Here is an 18,264-nt window from a genome sequence, read left to right as displayed (position 1 = left end):
CTGTGGGGTTTCCACGGCAGCAGGACCTAGAGTCAACGCCCTGATGCAGGAAGGAGTGTGTTTTGTCGCCAGAAGGTCTGGCGTGGAACGAGCTTGTCTAAGCGATCTGATCCATCCACGGCCTGCCAGTTCCCTCTTTACTTGGAGAGCAGCAGCGGGAACACACTGACGTGCAGAGGAAAGACTGTTCTGGACCTCAGAGAATATAGGACCAAGTCCAACACTCCATCCCCATGAACAGATGTGTGCAAAACACGGAAACGCAAACCAGAGGAACAGAGAGCAGAAAGCACAAGTGAAGCCATGGCTTATGTAACCTGCTGGTTAAGAAATGCTGCAAGCCTGCTTCACAGAGCTCACCCGGCAGGGTGGCCGCCTGAAATAAAATGAGCTGTGAGTATGGTCACACTCCGGAGCCAAAGCAGTTCTCTTCCTGAATTCACAAGTCACACCAACTCGGCGGTGGCACGTGGGTGACCTCGATCGGTACAAAACCTCGCACTTGCCCTTCAGGTCCCTAATTCAGGGCAAGTCAGCGGGAGAACCAAGGGGACTAGTCTGGGGCTTTCATAATATGCTCTTTTGTTTATTGAAGTTGGTTTACAATGTTGTGTTAACTTCTGGTGTACAGCATAGGGAGTCAGTCATACACACAGATTCCTTTTCATGTTCTTTTTCACTACATGTCACTGCAAGGTGTTGAATCTAGTTCCCTGTGCCGTACAGTAGGGCCTTGTTGTTTACCCATTTTATATATAGTAGTTTGTATCTGCTAATCCCAAACTCCCCAATTTATCCCTCCACCCCACTGGTAACCATAAGTTTGTTTTCTATGTCTGTGAGTCTGTTTCTGGTTTGTAAATAAGTTCATCTGTGTCATTTTTTAGATTCCACATATAAATGATATCATATAGTATTTTTGTTTCTCTTTCTGGCTTACTTCACTTAGTATGACAATCTCCAGGTCCATCCATGTTGCTGCAGATGGCATTATTTTATTCTTTTTATGGCTGAGTAGTATTCCATTGTATAAATATACCACATCTTCTTTATCCAGTCATCTGTTGATGGACATTTAGGGTGTTTCCATGTCTTGGCTATTGTAAACAGTAGCTGCTATGAACACTGGGGTGCAGGTGTCTTTTTGAATTAGAGTTTCCTCCGGATCATAATAAGCTCTTAGGAAATATGTCTATTTACATTTGAGCCATGTCTTCAACTCTTTTTTTTAGAAAAAAAATCAATTATGCTATAGCATATACAGAATATCTGATTCTCAGATATTGTTTTGAATCTTAAACACGTGGTGTCAAGGTTGTAAATGTCTAGTATATCTAATGTGTCCATTGAGCAGACTGGAGAATGAGGTGGTGATAAGTTCTATTTCTTATCAAGAGAGTCGTCATTTTTACATTAGTTTTGAGGTTTTCACTTTTTAAAAGCTTCCGACATCTATTTTCCTACTTGAACGAAATAATCCACTAGGTTCGGCAAGGCGGGTGTCTTAGCTGTTTTAAAGGTGAGGAAGCAAGGCACCATGAGGGGGTCGTGGGCAATGCTGCATAGCTTGAAACAGCCCGCGGTCAAGGGAGTGGAAGCCGGGACTCAGTCGGGGTTTGCATCCTGGCGCTGCCACAAGGTGTGCGCCTCGGCCCAAGAGTCTGCCTTCCCCGAGTCTTTGCTTTCTTATCTATAAAATGGGGATGGTGGTCATGCAGGACGCATAATGTACACGTTGAAATAAGACGATGTGTGTGAAATGTTTCACCAGGCGCTTGGCACAATCTATGCTCAGAAGCGTTTACTGTCATTAAGTGGTAAATCCGGGACACAACCCCAGACTTCCCTGCATTGAAGCCTGGCGTGTTTCCTGCACAGGCCAGAAGCCCACAGGAAGTTCAGTGGAACCGACAGGCACCTGACTATGGATTTAGGAAGCAGTACACACACCACCTACACGTTCAGATACCAAGTTGATTTGTCAAATGTGTTCTGAACATCAAATGTGCGCAAGGCGCTGATAGGTCGTCAGGGAGATATGGGAAACTTTCCCAGCAAATCATTCATTCATTCATGTTAACCTAGCACCTCCTTTGCTGTAAAGCACCTTTTAGCTGCTGGAGACACAGCGGTCATAAGACCGGCAGACCCTGGCCTCAAGGAGACACAGCCAACCAACCCGAGAGCAAATCGACCATTTGATTCCCGTCAAAGAAACATCATGTCTATTATCAGAAAAGGTCAGGCAATGCATCCGTGTTTCGCGCCAAGATCTTCACACACGCGCTTACGTGACCCCCGTGGGCGCACTCGGAGCCGGACATCCGTTGACAAATGACTTCATGCTGCGAAGGCCTGGCCCCCGGCCCGGGGCAGCGCTGCTGGCCGCACCGCAGGGGCGCTCCCTTCCCCCGGGGTGGAGGCAGGTCTGAGGACGAGAATCAGAGGCAAGGCGGGCTGCTTTGCTTTTAAGCCTCACGTTGATCCGCGCCTTCTGGGCAGAGAACAGAAGCGGGAGCCACGGTCCCCCGGACTCGCTCAGCAGGAGGGCAAGAGCTCAGGGAGAGGGAGGAGAAAGGGGGTGGGGGGTGGGGGGTGGGCAGGTGAGGGGGAGGCAGCGAGGAAGAGGGGGCTGGGCCCTTTCCCACTTTTTGCTTATGAACAGCGCTGCTGTGAACAGTCAAGTTTTTCTGCGAACATGTGTTTTAAATTTCCTGAGTGGAAAGAGTGGATTTGCTGGGTCATACGGTGGCTCCGTTGAAGCCAAGGGTGCTCTGCAGTTAGACCCACGAAGCTGCATCTGACCGAATAAATAATGAGCTGCGACCTGCCCTCGCTGATCCAGGTCACTTTAACTGTCCCCCAGGCCTCACGGAGCCCGAACGAGGTGCCTGCCCGAGGCGGTTCGCAAGAACGTGGAGTCAGCTGTGCCCAGTTCGGGCGCGAGCCAGTTAAGACTGGGCGGGACCGCGGACCCTCCAACTGGGCTCAAATGTCTGACCCAGACTTTCTGACGGCGGAGGGCGGAGAGCGCCTCTCAGGACAGGCGTCCCGCGGAGCAGCATGCAGCTTAGTTGCACCGGAGCAGGACAAGTTTGACCTCACTTTTAACAAAAAAAATTCTTGTTGTGAGAAGGTAATTAGGTTTATTTTTAGAGGAGGTACTGGGGATTGAAGCCAGGACCTCCTGCATGCTAAGCATGCTCTACCACCTCACCTTTTCCTTATCTCCGATCACCCTTCCCCACGCTCCCGAGGCCTCAGGTTTATTCCATAAATATCCCAAGCCCCTCGCCTTCAGGGAGGTGATTTGAGGCATCCTTGCTTGGCTGCCTCCTGACCAGCCTTCCCTCCGCTGCAGATCTCAGCACCTCAGCGTTTGGCTTGCTGGGCGAAGGGAGGCAAAGGCACCTGGTTCGGTGACACTTGGTTTAACTTTTTCAGACAAACTGTTTCCCAAAGTGGCTGCAGCATTTTACATTCCCACCAGCAGCACATGAAGGTTCCGGTTTCTCCATGTCCTTGTCAACAGCTCCTGTGGTCTCCATGTTTTTAATTATAGCCATCCTAATGCGTGTGAAGTATCATCTCATCATGGTTTTGATTTGCATTTCTCTAATGATTAATAATGTTGAGTATCTTCTTATGGGATTATTGGCCCTTTGTAAATCTTCTGGAGAATGTCTGTCCAAATCCTTTGCTCATTTTTTTTAATTCACTACTTGTCTTTTTGTTGTTCAGTTACAAGAGTTATTTCCATGTGCTGGGTGCTGATATCATATATCAGACCTGATTTTCAAACATTTCCGCCCATTCTACTGGCTGCCATTTCACTTTCTTGATAATGCCTTTAGAGACACAAAGGTTTTTTAATTTAGTTGAAGTCCAATTTCTCTATTTTTTAATTGATTACTTATACTCTGGGTGTCATGTCTAAGATGCATCTAATCCAAGGTTTGGAAGATTTCACGCCTATTTTTCTCCTAAGAGTTGTATAGATTGAACTCTTGTCTTTAGGTATCTGATCCATGCTGTGTTGATTTTCGTATATTGTATGAGGTTGGTGGGGTCCAGCCTCACTCTCTTATACGTGGATATTCAGTTGCCCAGCATCATTTGTGGAAAAGGATGTTTGTTCCCAGTGAAATCTCTTGGCACTCTTTTTGAAAACCAGTTAACGTACAGGTAAGGGTTTATTTCTGGACTCTTTTTTTTCCCCATCATGATTAGAGAACATACTTTCCATGATTTTAGTCTTTATTAAGACTGTTTTATGGTCTAACATAAATCTGCCCTGGAGATGGTACTTGAAGTACCTGCCGTGGTACTTGAAGACTTTGTATTCCGCTGCTGTTACGTGATATCCAGGTGTCCATCAAGTCTGGTTCGCTTCTAAGGCTGCTCAAGTCTTGTAGTCCCCTGCTGGCCACCCGTCAAGTTGCTCCTTCTGTTACATTGGAAGGTGGATGTTGAAGCCTCCATTATTGTTGAATTGCCTATTTCTTTCCAATTCTATCAGCTTTGCTTCGTGTATTTCGGGACTCCGTTGTTAGGTGAATATAAATTTTTATAATTGTTGTAATTTCTGGATGGATGAACTCTTTTATTGTTCTAGAATGTCCCTAGCAATACTTTTTATCTCACATTTGCCTGATTTTTCTCCTAACAGTGTGCATTTTCAGAAAACATTAAACATGCTCCAACCATAGCAAAAACCAGAATACAAAAATTACGCTTTTGTTGTTTTAGAGGGTATTCATTACTTTTTCCACTAATGTACGTTTGTACTAGGGAATGTCCTATTTTAAAAAAAGTAAAGCTTATATCGCCCTCTGGTGGACAACCATGTACCTGGCACCTCCTCTGTAGCTAGGAAACCGGAAGCAGCCGCCTTCACCCGCACCGGTGGAACCATGAGCTAGAATCCTGGAAGGCACTGTGTCGACCCAGCCCCTAGAAGCAGAGCCCGGCCTCGCAGCCCACATCTTAGAGCCAGCAGCACCTAGGCCTGGGGAAGCCTCCCTACACCTTTGCCTGTATTGACCCACTTGCCTTTTACTCAATAATTTAGCTCTTTCTAAAGGTTCAATTTTACTTAATTTTGAAACAATCCCAAATTTACAGAAAACCAGGAAGCACAGTACGATGGATTTTCTTTCCTACACTGTTTGAGAGTAAGTTGCTGCCCTCCTGCTCATCACCCACAGCTGTTTAAGTGTATGTTACCGACGAACAAGAGCATTCTCAGCACAACCACGGCACAGTCCTCACAATCAGGAAATAAATGTGAATTTTCAGATTCCGTTCCAGTGTTGCCAGTGGTCTCAAATTGTCTTTTAAAACCAAGGGATTAAGTTCTGAATCTCGGCTGCGCCTGGCTGTCATGCACGCGTCCTCAGCCCCCTTCAGGCTGGAACGGCTCCTCCGTCTTTCCTTGACTCTCGTGACTTTGATGGGGTTGCGGATGCAGAGGCTGTAGTTCGACACGTTGTCCCTTGATTAGGATTTTTCTAAAGGTTCTCTGACATTTATGTCACGTATCTCTGGCAGAAACAACACTGAAGTGAGGCTGCGTTCCTGTCATGGCATCCTATTGGGGCACAGCTTCAATGTTCCAGTCACTGATGATTTTAACTTAAAAACATTTTTTTTTTAATTTTTAATATTTTTAAAATTTTACCTTTGATCACTTGATTTCACATGGCATCTTTTAGGCTTTCCCACTGCAAATCATCCTTCTTTATGTACAGAGGACACCCTCGCCTCCCCTTCTAGAGATATAATCTCGACTCTCATCCAGCAACTTCATTTGACTCAAAATCCAGCCTCCCTGGGTGACGTGCCGTCGTTTCTGTGGTGTCCCGGCGGTCTAGCAGCCTGTCAGCTAGAACACGAGCTATTTGCCTCCTCTTTCCCGTCCCCACCCAGCACCCTCCATGTACTGGCTGAGTGGGACCGCAGTGACGGCAGCATAGGACCTGCCATCTGGTAAGGGAAGAGCAGGTGGCACAGAGCCGACAGAGGCCTGTGCCGATTGTGAGCCCTCCTGCGCAGGACCTGCAGATACCTGCTGACGGCCCAGCGGGGTCAGGTCCTAGGAGAGCCTGTCTGGATACGCCTGGTTCTGACCAGAGGGTAACACTGGTCCTGAGCCTTCTGTGGCTGGCTGTGACTCAGTCCTCTGTGGCCACATTTGGTGTGAGCTTAGGGAGAAAGTCCACCCCGAGTGTTGCATGGCTTTTTTTTTTTTTTTTTTTACAAGGTAAGTGACCTGAAGGTGTCTTTAAGGACTCAAAAAAAAAAAAAAAAAAACCCACAGGATTTTTGCAGAACAGGCTTGAGATTCCCTTGGCAATGCAATGCCTTCAAAAATCTAGTTGACGGGGAGGGTATAGGTCAGGGGCAGAGCCTGTGCTTAGCATGCATGAGGTCCTGGGTTCAATCCCTGGTACTTCCGTTTAAATAAATAAATAAATAAATATAAATAAACCCGATTACCTCTCCCCAAACAAAAAAAAATTTTTTTTAATCTAGTTGGTTTATAGTTTTTGCATCAAAGCAGTCTCACACGCTAGTAGCTGTCTTGATGATTCTTCTCACCTTGCAGGAGGTCGTAGTTTCTTTTACTTATGTCTTTCCTTTTAATCTTCAATTAACTTTTCATTTCATAGTGTACCTGTTTATGTGTTCGTAAGCATATTAAAAGGTATTGTTATTTTATTCTAATGTGTATATGATAGAAGTGTCCATTTCTAGATTAATAATTATTTGATAATCAAAATGGGTGTTTAATTTTATCAAACACTTTTCCAGCATCTATTAAGATGATCATATAGTATTTTCATTTTTAATTTAACATTGTCAGCCTAGGAAAACATTATGGTAAATGCTTGCCGTTCTCATGACCCACTTAAAGGAATAGAACGTCACCAGTGCAGCTGCGCTTCCTGCGTGCCCCTCCCTAAGCCCTTTCTCCCCGAGACTGCAGCCGCCGACCCTGCCATCCTGAGTCTGATTTCCATTATATTTATACCACCTTCATACTTTTCCACACGTGTATTTCTGTTAAGTATATAACAGTGTTTAGGCTTTTAATACGTGTATGTAAAACTTCACGTTGTATATATCTCTCTACAATTACTTGTCTTTACTCAACATTGTTTGTGAGAGCCATCAGCATGCAGTTCTAGTTCATTTTAACCACAGCTGAGTGTCCCGCTGAATGAGCACACTACATGTATACATCCATCCTCCTGGGGAAGTTCTTTTACACTATTTGCACTTTTTTTGTTGTTTTTATTTTTATTTTTTTTCTTTTGCTATTTCAATGTTTTTATATGGTCTTCTTGTGTACATATGCAAATTGGGGTTGTCAGATTTGGCAAATAAAAATACAGGACACCCAATTAAATTTGATTTCAGATAAATAATGAACAGTTTTTTTAGTGTATGTCCCACCTATTGCAACCCTACAAGAGTTTCGTTTAGGGAGCACAGCAAGGTACGTCTTATAAAATGCCCCCACCACACACAAAAGTAATAGAAGTTAAAGTTTCCAAAAATAATAACTGCCCTGACCTACTGATAACTACTCTATTCACTTCCTATTGAGTTCTAATCTAGCCTTCCCTATTCCATCTCATTCCATTAAAAAAGGACATGCCTTGTACCACCAAATTAACTTCACCCTGTACTAGCCTGCCGGGTCCTCAGTCTGAGAAGCTGGGATGGAGCGTGTGCGGCCAGGAGCGCACCTGCTGACCTGTGCGGGCTGCAGTTTCGGTTTTAGCAGAACAGCCGGTGTCCTCTCCAACGGAGCGGGGGCACGGACGCTCCCGGTGCCCTGCAGCCTCGCCAGCGCTTCTTACCGTCTAACTGGATGATTTTTAAATCTCATGAATGCCAAATACGGTCTTATTTCAGTGGAAGTGTGCATCTTACTGTCTTTTAATGACACTTGCCCTCCTCTCATCATTATTGGTCATTCAAAATTCCTCCTCAGTGAACTGTCTACTCATATTCTTCGTCCAATTTCCTATCGGATCGTTTGCCTTTTTTCTTACTGATTTTTTTAGTACCAAGTGTTTTGTTGCTGTTGTTCTGATTCTCTTTGTTGTTGTTGTTAGGAGGGAGGTGATTGGGTTTATTTATTATTTTTTTTAATGGAGGTATTGGGGACTGACCCCAGGACCTTGCGCACACTAAGCACGTGCTCTACCCCTGAGCTATAGCCTCCCCCGCTGTGAATTTTAGTAGTTCATGGCATATTTCACATGCTGATCCACTGTGTGTCATGTGAATTGCAGATGTCCTAACACGTGACATCCTTTCTCTTTGTAGACGTGTGTATTTGGCTCTACAAAGACTTTTATTTCAATGTGATCAATTTTTCAAGGCTTTTAAAAATGTACTGTTTGCATATCCCAAGGTCACAGAGATGAATCAGTATCCGTAAATGTGCATGTAGAGCCTCTGTACTTCTTCTAGGAGTTTTACGATGTAGGTGCATGGTTTTTGCTTGTTTTAATTACTGCTATATTCCAAACCCCTGGAAGAATATTGCCACATCACGGGCACAGAATGTTTGTTGAAAGAGTGAGAGGAAAGGGAATACCTGGGAGGCAAAGTAAAATAAAAATGGAAAATCAGAATGGTTAGGGAAGACCAGAGTCTCTCTGACTTGCTCAGGGTGGAGCATGCTACCGAGGCACAAAAAGTCTGGACGCTCAGAAGGCTGCATCCTAAGAGGAAGGGTTGTGTGAGCTGGTCTTGAGATGAGTTAAGGCCGTGGGACCCAAGGCCATGATCAGAGCATGTTTATAGTATGCAGTAAATAATTGTTCCACGCATGCATCGATTATATAAGATTTAGAACAAAGGAAATAGAAGTACGCATGTGCTAGAGATACTCTGTAAGCCTAATGAATAAGGAAACTCAGGTTGTGCATGTGCTGGCAGAAAACAGATAAAAGCAGGACAGGTGCATCATAGTGCGCACCTCCCTGTGGCAATAAAGTGTTGTTAACCCCATGGTGTCTCCAGCTGAAGTCTGTCCAGTGGTATGGCAACTCCTCGTGCATTTTTTCGTTTGGGCCGCTCACTTCCTAGAACCCCACGTCAGCCTCCCTCGGCTGACAGGTTGCCAAGAAAAAAATTGCTTCCTTGGACTTTTTTTTAAACACTTATTTTATTTAGTATTTTAGGAGTGTTGAAAAATTAATCAGTGTATCTAACAAATGGAAAATTTCAGTCGAGCCAAATTGAGGATTATAACCCAGGGACGGCATCTCAGAAATCTCCAAAAACTGTTCTGCCTGTTAAAAGTCGAAACGTAACTGTATAGGTTTTTTGAGACAGGGGGCTGTCCATTCAGTGACGTATTATTGGTGGTTTGCACAATCCAGGTTGAAGTCTTCAGTGGGCCCCTTACAAGACCAAGGAGGAACGTTGTCTTTGAAGGAGTTGTCTTGTTGGTGCCGGGAGATTGTTGCTCTTTGTGGCTGAGCAGGTATTTCTGCCGATGGGGGAGGGGGGGTCTGGTCCGGCCGGTGCTTAAATGCAGATACACACAGCGCACAGTAGAGCAGAGAGAGGGGGCCAAAGGGCAGAGGAAATTCCTCCTGCTTCAGTTTTCCTTGTCTTGCCGTAAAGTATGAGTTTTATTTCACAGGTGTTTTTAGCGGAAGTGAGGAAGTCTTCAAGAGAGGTCAGCAGTGAGATTTCTCTGATGACCACTGTCCGCATGCTGGGTGCTCCCCACGTGACAGCGGGATGAGGGCTTTCTCCCCTCACCTCAAACCAGATGGGGGTTTTCAAAGAACCACTCCGGGAGCCTGTCACATGCTCCCTGGCATTTGAGTGACTCAGCTGAGAGACTTGCTGGAGCCTCTGGGTGACAGAGAAGAGAGAGCTTCATAGGAAGCAGCCTACGCCCCCAGAATTGGGCAGAGAAAGTCTTTCTTTTCTTTTTTTTTTTAATTGAAGTACAGTCAGTTACAATATGTCAGTTTCTGGTGTGCAGCACAATGTCCCAGTCATGCATATACATGCATGTATTTATTCATTTTCATATTCTGTTTCATTAAAGGTTATGACAAGATATTGAATATGGTTCCCTGTTCTATACAGAAATTTGTTTTTTTAATCTATTTTTATATATAGTGGTTAACATTTGCAAATCTCAAACTCCCAAATTGATCCCTTCCCACCTCCTTTCCCTGTACCCCACAACCGTAAGGCTGTTTACTGTGTCTGCCAGCCTGTTTCTGTTTTGTAGACAGGTTCATTAGTGCAGAGAAAGTCTTTAGCTGAGACATCTTTCAAAGGACATGCCCAAAGGGTTGGCCTTGAGAGGAGGGAACATGGTGCCAGGAGGAAGGATGCGTGTGGGAGGAAACCTCAGAAGGCAGGAGCTGAGGATGGGACAGAAAGAGGAGTTGGCTGGTAGGAGACCCCCTGAGGACGAGGGGCTCTAAGACTGTACCAAGCAGACCAGCAGAGACAGCACCACGATGGGCACCAGAAACAGAGATGCCCCGAGGAAGGATGACAACCGCTCCAGGTTCTAAGCTCCGCCAACAACTCTCCCTGCCTGGGCGGGGTCGGGGCCCACGAAGGGGTGGGTACTAGACAAACATCCAGTGAGAGGGGTCATGGGGACACAGAAGAAATGCCCCCCCCCCGACTCCCCTTCCCACTGCAGGTTTCCAAGCTTACATCAGACATTCTCTGCTGAAGGGGAGAAAATTAAATTACATGCACAAAAAGTCAAGCTTTGAAAATAGATAAACCTACAACTAAGAGAAGAAAAACTGTGGGATCTGTTGGCAAACCTCAGCTGTCCAGAAAAAAATTGTCCATCTTAAGCCATCATCCCTGCTAATGACCATCTCGGCTAAGAAGCACAGTTTATTCAGTAAGTCAGTATGTTGCATTTTTCTGAGTAATCATTTGAATCTAAATTTGCAGGTATGCTGCTAGAGATATACAAACTGGTTTTTTTTTTAATAACATTAAAAATCTCTGTGCCTGAACTTACATCTCTTTCTTGTTTCTACTGTGGTTTATACGTAACTTCTTTCCTCTTGATCATATTTATCTATTTTAGTGAGTTTTTCAACTTACAAACTTTTGATGATATTGGTCAAGTTTATGCGTTTTGTTTCCTGTTTCGTTAAGCTCTGCTTTTATGTTTCTTGATTCCTTTCTTCTCTTCGTTGGGGTTATTTGATACACTTTGCCCGTCTCCCTGAGTTGCATGCCTAGTTTGTTTTCATTCTTTCTAGCTTTCTACTTCCTGTTTTTAAGGCTATGTTTTCACTTGAGTACCATTTTAATGCTGTTTTAAAATTATTCTTGACCGAAGACTGAGGAAATGCTGTTTTTCTTTTATAGTACTCAAGTTAATTTTTTTCATAAGGCAATGATGTTACCCAAAAACTGGGTTTGTCTCTCAGTGGGTGTCAAGCCGAAAGATCCAGAGAGCTAAACAGCAGGAGAAGGAAGGGTCTATTACTTGCAGCAGGTAAGGAGAACGCCGGGGGTCTTTCCCAAAGCAGTGTCTCCCCAGCAGCAAAACTGGGGAAGTTTCAAGCTGAGGGTACATGCATATTCATGAAGGGGCTTGAGCAAAGGGGAATTCAGCATAGAATTGGGGCAAAGGTCAACGGAGTCCAGGCTTTAGTTGATTAAAGCCAAGAGTGTCAGAAAAGGTCAACATCACATGATCCCTTAGGTCTCAGCTGATCTGGTGGTTGGTGCTGAGGGGGGTTTAAATTCTGCAAAACAGCTCAAGAAAGTGTTTTAGGATAATCTTTACCATTGAAACAGAACTGGGAGTTGACAACTGATTTATTATCTCTCGCCTGATAAAAGGCTTTTTTTTTTAATTCCCCTAAGATAATTATTACTGGACCTGTTCAAGGTCAGGCATTGTGGCCATGCTTAGATCATAGCTGCTTTTCTGTCAAGAGGGAGATGCCTGGTTCTCTCTCTCTGGGACCCCCTACCTTATCTGCTTACAATGAGGTTCAGGAAGCCGAGGGACAGGCATCAGGAGAAACCATTTTTCAAGATGATCCCACTTGGTGGGGGGAGTTAACTAAGTTTATTTATTTATTATTTATGTATTTATTCTTAGAAGAGGTACTGGGGCTTGAACCCAGGACCTCCGGCATGCTAAGCATGTGCTCTACCACTTGAGCTGTACCTCCCCACCAATTTATTTTTTGACTTAAGATCCTTCAGTAAGTGAAGATTCTCTGCTCTGATTTCTCAACCATCTTGTATTTAGACTTCACCAACATTTCAGAACTATGCACAGTGAAACTCTTCTTTTCATGTGTCAGGAGGGGCACGCACAGCAGAGACATGGTCAGAGCAACTCTGTGGAGCAGCCTGGTCGTCGCTCCCAGAGGTAACTGGCGGCGACCACAGCCTGGTCATCGCACCGGGAGGCAGCCGGCGGTGACCGCGTTCAGCTGCCTGACTTCATTCCTTCACTAGGAGCAAGACCCCCTCGATTTTCTAAAAGACCCACATCAGCAAGCAAATCAGCAACCAGGACGCAGAGCGAGCTCTGACGACGCAGCAGCCCACCTCCGGCATTTTCCCCTCCTTTGTTATAATTTATATACACAGCCTAGAGGTGAGGCGTAGTTTTTATCTCTTACTTATTGTCTTGCTTTTCTCAGTCCTCCTTCCCCTCTGACATACAGATTTAGCATACCATGAGTCATTATGAAGCACTGCTTTCCAGTTTATCTGAACACGTTTCAACAATCCGCAGGCCGTCTGTACCCGGCCCACGTCGTCAGCTGGTCGGGCACGGGGGTCACATTGCATCGCTTAACCCGTAAGGGTAACAAAAACCTGCCGGCTCTGACACATCCCACTGTGCGCCGTGCACAGCTGCAGCCCTGCCCAGAGGTTTCCACAGTCCCCTCCCCACCCGCACGGTCCTCACCCCCTCCCCTTCCCTCCCTTCCCCCTCAGCCCCAGGCCCTCTCTGGCCCTGCAGCCATTCCTTCAGCCAGGTCAGAGTTTATTGCCTTCTGTGCATTCTTACTCCAAGTCGGCATGTTTCTCTAGTCCACAGAGGCTTTAATGACTGGCTGCTACGAAATGGCGCCACGTGGTATTCCTGTTACATACACAAACACAAAGTTGAAAAACAGTTTCTTTACGGAGCCTGTCACTTGGCGTAATACCACCGAGCACTCAAAGAATAGTTTGCCTCGTGGATGGGAATATTCATTTATACTTGAATATTGTATACGTTCTGGTAGATTCTCTCACTCTGTCCACACACCAGTCATCTAGACATTGTTTTAAAGTCTAATGTGTAGTGGGGAGGGTGTAGCTCAGTGGTTGAGTGCAGACTTAGCACACACAAGGTCCTGGGTTCAATCCCCAGTACTTCCACTAAAAAAAAAAAAAGTCTGAAGTGCTCCAATGGGGCTCAGGAAGGGAGGTCCCAGGGGAAATGGACCTGCGAGGATGCACTTGAGCAAAGGGAAAGGTGATGTATTTTGCAGCTCTCCTGGGGAAACCGGGAAGAATTAGCAGTAAAATCACGCAGAGCCCGTTCTCACTTGATGTGAGAAACAAGAGCTGGACAGTACTTGCATCCCCTACTGTGGGAGCGGAGCACACATCCCACGTTGGCTCTTGGGATTTGCGAGCGAAAAGAGGGATGTCTTCCTGTTAGCTTTGAAGATTCCGGTAACAACGCGGTACTTTGCATAGGACATCTATTTGTCCTAAGCACGTGGAACTCTTCCCGCTTTTGTGCCGGTGGCAGAGCTCGGAGGGCTGCGCCGCCTCCCCAGATCCTGGCCAGGAAGCCCCATCTCTGCACGCGTCCCGCAGGCGTCAAATCCTGACGGTTCACGTTGCCCTTCCTGAGGACGGTACGCAGACCTTTGGTTTTGGATAACAACAGTTCACCTCTTTCTCCCAACGTCCTGTGCGCAGCCCAGACCTTACATCTCAGAGATTCCCCTGCTTGCTTTATACGCCTCTGTGCAGATGTCAGGCTGGCGGTCGTGCAATGTCTCCCTTGCAGAAGGTGGGCCATCGCAGGGTCAGTCTCTGGAGAAGACGCCAGTCCTCAGAGAGGGAACGAGACCTCCTGAAACACGTGCAGGGTGAGATACAGGAATCCCATCTCTTTCTGGCCTTGTTTTTTGCCTTTAATTGGACAACAATCTGCCTCTTACCTAGTGGTTCTGTGTTAATTCATTGTGTAGTATTTTTGAAGGCATTTTCCGTGACAACAAGGAATCCAAACAAGTAAATCTAACAGCTGGAGTGTTAAATTTCCCTATTGAGCGAAAGGGAACACTGAGCAAAGGAAAACTGTCTCAACTTCTCTTCCAGCAGCTGAAATAGTCTATTGACATTGATTATTACAGAAATCTTAAGTTCTGAGTTGCTAAAATGTGGGAAATCATGTGGCTTCTGGAAACAGGAAAATATGTTAACTCTAGAATTCTAAACAACTTTTCTGTTCCTCAGGCATGGTGCCAGGCATGAAAGACCGTTGAAAGCACAGCCCCAGCCCTCAGGAAGTTTCTGTAAGATGACGTAATGGTTAACACAGAAGAAACCACGGGGTAGAAAGCAAAGCAAAGACCACGTCCGATTACATGAACAGTTATGACGGGAAGGACTAGATTGAGCGCCAAAGGATGAGGGTCAGCTCCCAAGGTCAAGCTGATGCAGTTGCTCTGTTATCCACCCACCAAGAAACTAAGTGAATAAAGAATGTATTCCATTTTCCATATGAACACAGCTCAGAAGTTCTGCATTTTCCTGGCTGTGCAAACACAACTAGCATGGTTGATGCTGAACATCTGGAAGCCTTTTGGCCACGTGGAACTTGGAACACAGCCTTTGGCGTCCTTGCCAAGGGTGTGTGTATTCACAACTTAGGGAGGAATCCCAAGTAGAATTCCACAGTTAAGAGCAAATAATTTTTAACATACTGAAAAAGTACTCTTCTGTGTGGTAGAGAAACACAGCCAGTAAAAGATGGAACCTCGGGACAACCCAAATGTCAGCGTGGCACATCTCCTGCAGAATCTGGATGTACTCAGAGACTCCAGTGATTTTATGTTCTTAACAGAGCCCAGATGCTCCTAAGTATTCCCGATACTATTAAAAATTAAACTGAATATAAGTGGCCATAAAATATTGCAGTGAGTGTTCCTATCTTAATTGTTTTGAACACAGATGTACAAACAGCTGCATCCTTTTACCAACATGGCTATTTCAAATCTACTGTAATCAATTCTTATATATTATTGATCACCTTTTTATATTTTTTCTTATGGGGATCCTGTAGCCAAAGGGGATAAGATATATTTAAATTACTCTCCTTGAAATTATTATTCATCATGGCCAGGGCAAGAAGGTAGAAAATAGAATCTTGAAACAAAACAAATGACACAGCTGACAATTGAAACTCCATTTTTTTTTTAGAAGTCACATGTTATCTTGCCTTTGCTTAAACATTTTTCAGCAACCGCACAAAATAGTTCTATTGTGTGGAGGGAAAGAATTTCTAAATATGGGAAATTTTAATTTTTTAGGAAAGCAGAATTCAACACACACCTTTGAAAGGGAGCCAAATGTCATACTATAAGTTAATTTAACTTTTCTTTGCCAGTTGTATTTAACTTATTGGTATATCAACCAACCGTATTTTTATCAAATGTCAAAGACATGGCTCTTGACTGTGATGGAATATTTAGCACAGCTGACAACTTCACTATGGCAAAATGATCTTGGATGAAGGATCGTTAAAAGCAGCTTTGTAACAATTGTAGATGCCTGGGGAAATGGTAATTTAGCACCAGAGACTATTTACATAAATACATTTACATTGTATTTACATGTACATAGGGATGTTCTATTATCAAATAACCAGCTACACTAAATCCAAACTTAAAAAGTAATATTTACTAAGGAATAACTGTTCACCTTTCACGAATGTCCAGGCTTTACAAAGTGATTTGTTTCAGTGTTTTTTTTTTTAATAGGGAGCACTCCTTGTGCATTGAAAAAAATGATTGATCAAATATCATTTTTTTTTTCAGGAACACATTCTTTTTTAAGTGAGATTCTCTAGAAGGTATGTAAACAAATTTGTTCCAGGAAAGTCAGCTGAGGAGAGCTTTGAGAGGTGGTTACATTGCTCAACAAAGCATTGTTCAGAACCTTGTTGATGTAAAACCCAGAGGGAGGAAATGTGTTCCAGAATAAAGGCATCATAAGGCACTGAGGGCCAGTCTGGTCTGTCATGTGGCCGAGGTCTTACCAGGGAAGAGGAAGTTACATAATTCCACAGAGCAAGTGACCTGCAAGGGTTGGATTTTTTTTTTTTTTTTTTTTTTTTGCCTTGATGGTGAAGTTCAATCTTTCGAAATAACAGCAGCACTAATTATGATCAGACTATTCATGGGTGTTTCAGGAACCTTAAAAAGACAAACTTCTCCATTCTGGAAATTGAATAAAAATCTATGGTGGCTACCGTCATCTTTATTTCTTCCCATGAGCAACATTATAAGCCAGAAGGAGACCCAAGGGGCCTCCTTTTAAGTAAGAGCTGTATCTTGGTCACAGCAGGGCGTATTAAAGAGATTTTAATGTGCAAAAGTAATATCTTTGGTTAGTCATACCCTACCATGGTAATTGTGAGTGTCCATTCATATTTGTGGATCTGTTTTTGTGTTACACCACTGAAAGTCCTACAGAAAGTACCACGTCCTGGACAGTGACTACACTAGCATTATAGCTACCCTGGGACCATGGTTGGCCCTAAGCCCACAGTATTTTGATGTTACTGTATCTACATAAATATTATTCAGAGATGAGTTGTGTAAAGTGATACGATTACATTTCTTTTCTTGGTCAATTTTCCTCACTTTTTTTTTTTGGCTGCTTTGTACTCGAATTTCATTAATTCATCTCCCCACACCCAGAAGCAAGAATCTCTCACTCTGTTCAAATGCATTACTTCTCGTGGAGACATTCTTTCTAAGCCTTCTATCACCCAACTTCACGTAGGACTGCAGAGCTGTCGGCCCAGTCACCTCTCTCCTGTGCCGAAGTCTCTGCGCTGTGGGAAACTTCTCAACTGTGATTTCAACATTGACCCATTGGTTTTTTTTTTAATAGCATGTTGTTTAATCTCCATGCTTTCCTCTTTTTTTCCTTTGTTTCTTTGTAGTTGATTTCTAGTTTCATGGCCTTGTGGTCAGTAAAGATGCTTGAGATAATTTCTATCTTCTTAAAATTGTTGAGGCTTTGTGGGAAACTTCTCATCTCTTCCTTTTTCTTGTGGTATTCTTATTTGGTGCAGCAAATGCACATTTACTTTATAATTTACTTCCTAATAAATGGAGAGTGAGAGAGAAACTCATTGATTCCTTGTTGATATAAAAGTGTCTTCACACTTGAGCAATACAGTTTGGCCCAGAATAGATTTCTAGGTTAGATGTCACTTTCCCTCATAATTTTGAAGGCATCTCTCCATTGTTTTCTAGCTTCAGGCAGTTCTGTTGAGAATTCCAATCCATTCTGATTCTCAGTTATGGGTATATGACCTGTTTCTTCTACCTGGGAACTTCTAGGATCTTCTCTTTTCTCTGATGTTTAAAATTTCACAAAGATGTGCAATAACGTGAGTCCTTCTGAAGATGAATTGTTCTGGGTATTCGGTGGGTCCTGTTAACCTGGAGACATTTGTTCCCCAGTTCTGGGACAGTTCTTGCATTTGTTGTGTGACAATTTCCTCCTCTAGTATTTGGTTGCTGGACTTCCTGGATCAACACTTGATCTTATTATTTCTCTTCTATTTGCTCTCTTTTTGAAGTATTAGTTCCCCTTTCTGGAAGATATCATTGACTTTATCTTCTAAGCCTTCTAGGAATTTTTTATATTTTTGTCATAATACTTATAAATTTCAGAGATCTCATTCTAAAAACATAACATTTTGAATAATCCTTAAAAGTATCATCCTGTTCCCCTTTCACGACTGCAATGACTCGTTTACATCTTCTACTGCCAACTTTGGTCCAACCCCTTCCACCCCCCCCCCCCACCACCTCATAAGGATGCTTGTGATTACAGCGGACCCAACTGGATAATACAGAACAGTCTCCCTGTCTCAAAATGCTTAACCCAGTCACATCTGCAAAGTCCCTTCTACCATGTAAGGTAACGTATTTACAGCTTTGGAGGATTAGGTTATGGGCATCT

General features: G+C 44.0%; 1 long non-coding RNA gene across 3 annotated transcripts; it reads left to right on the top strand.

The window, feature by feature from the left end:
* Positions 1-10,709: 10,709 nt before the first annotated feature.
* On the top strand, positions 10,710-15,181 carry LOC116660426. 3 transcript variants are annotated; one of them, XR_004315931.1, is made up of 4 exons: positions 10,710-10,915; positions 12,348-12,646; positions 13,802-14,147; positions 14,518-15,181. It is a non-coding gene; the product is annotated as an uncharacterized LOC116660426 (long non-coding RNA). The 3 variants fall into 3 exon arrangements; XR_004315930.1 differs by lacking the exon at positions 10,710-10,915 and adding an exon at positions 11,170-11,524 and having other exon boundaries at positions 14,029-14,147; XR_004315929.1 differs by lacking the exon at positions 10,710-10,915 and adding an exon at positions 11,170-11,524.
* The last annotated feature ends 3,083 nt before the right edge of the window (positions 15,182-18,264 follow it).

This window comes from Camelus ferus, chromosome 29 (genome assembly GCF_009834535.1).
Source record: "Camelus ferus isolate YT-003-E chromosome 29, BCGSAC_Cfer_1.0, whole genome shotgun sequence".
Taxonomy (NCBI): Eukaryota; Metazoa; Chordata; class Mammalia; order Artiodactyla; family Camelidae; genus Camelus; species Camelus ferus.
Note: the sequence above shows the minus strand (reverse complement) of the source record. Positions and strands in the feature narration are given on the sequence as shown.